The sequence below is a fragment of the Chrysochloris asiatica genome, unplaced genomic scaffold, assembly GCF_000296735.1.
Source record: "Chrysochloris asiatica unplaced genomic scaffold, ChrAsi1.0 scaffold00013, whole genome shotgun sequence".
Classification (NCBI taxonomy): Eukaryota; Metazoa; Chordata; class Mammalia; order Afrosoricida; family Chrysochloridae; genus Chrysochloris; species Chrysochloris asiatica.
The window spans coordinates 27,756,019-27,757,595 of record NW_006408531.1 but is presented as its reverse complement, the minus strand read 5'-3'; the positions used below and the strand labels follow the sequence as shown (position 1 = coordinate 27,757,595).

The following is a 1,577-nucleotide window of genomic DNA, read 5'->3' as shown; positions in this document are numbered from 1 at the left end:
ATGGGCTTCCTGGAGTGCCCAATCAATGTGTGTCACATTCCGGATCCCAAAGGCAATGGTGTAAACATCAAACGTCATCGTCAAAGGGTAGTTCTTCTGCATCCCCCAGAATCCAAGCAAGTCCAGCTTTGTATCCTTGAGCCAGAGCTTTCTGCTTCCCAACTTTGAGCATCTCCTTGTTGATGTCACAGATCACAACGTAGGAACCACCCAGGGAGTCTTCTTTATTCTGGTACTTTTTGGCAATTTCTTCCCAAGATAAATTCTGCTGGGCTCTTAACTGCCTTCCCAGGTGCTGAGCTTGAATGTAATTAGGAACCGGAAAGCAATATCACCTGTGCCTCCAGCAACGTCTAGCAGCTGGGTCCCAGGAAACGGATGTATCTTCCAGAGCAACAAATCCTTCCAAATACGATGGATCCCAAGACTCATCATATCGTTCATCACGTCATACTTCTTTGCCACACTTTGAAACACATGATAGACTTTGCCTCCTTTCTCCTCTTCTGACACAGTTTCAAACCCGAAATGCGTTTCACTCGCTTGCTTCTCGTGGGACAAGAGACGTACACCAAGCCGACCCCAAGGGCCAAATCATTTACTTTTAATTGTTCTTGTGTTAAGTGCTGTTGAGTCAGTTCTGACTGATAGTCACCCTGTATAGGGTTTCCAAGGAGTGGCTGGTGGGTTTGAATCAATACCACGAGGCTCAAATTGATCCTGGTGCCTAGTGCTTATCCTACAGCACCATAAATGCAATAATTAATCTCTAGGAGATATGCTGGAAAGAGTCCTCTCCTCACTGATCCTCACTGCCCCACTAACACTTCCAAGTCCTTTGAAATGGATGAGATAGAATGTTTAACAACCTGTGTCAGGATAGGCTGAGTAAAAGATGCATGAGTTGGGGAAGAAGCAGCAGGATCAAGGGACACATAGAGTTGAGAGCAGAGGAGCATACAGACAGTAGTACTAGAAAGGAAGACTTATTTTCTCCTGACTACAATTATGTGAATAGGTGAGGCAACCCTGAGACTTAGTTGAAAGATCCCAGATACCTTGATGATGTGGGCATGATTTGTTTAAGGAAGAACAGCTACTTTAGACACTTTGCCCATTGTGAAATAGGGATAGATTGGAAAATCTGATTTAAAACTAAAAGAAAGAATTATTTTATACATTGTTTTGGATTCCCAGTGTGTGATGAAGAAAAAGATAATTCAATATGGAACTCTATTACCTGTCTCTTCCATTATTGTTGTTAAGTGCTGTGGAGTTGGTTCCAACTCATAGTGACCCAGTATAAATAGGGTTTCCGAGGAGCAACTGGTGGGTTTGAACCACAGACCTTGTGGTTCACAGTCCAGTGCTGATCCTACAGCACCACACCAGGACTCCCTCTTCCATTATTAGTGCATACTAACAAGATTACATCAACATCTACTCAAGGGTATATCAACTATACATACCATCCTTTTCTTGAGCTTGTCTACGTATGTCATGACAAAGAAAACTTGATAAATTACATTGCTAACATGTTTTCTTCAGCCTTAATACATTGCTATGTGAGACTACTA

The 1,577-nt window shown here is 42.6% G+C and overlaps 1 pseudogene; it reads right to left on the bottom strand.

The window, feature by feature from the left end:
- The window catches only part of LOC102812346, a 48,137-nt pseudogene extending 47,558 nt beyond the window's left edge, over positions 1-579 (bottom strand).
- Between the last annotated feature and the right edge of the window lie 998 nt (positions 580-1,577).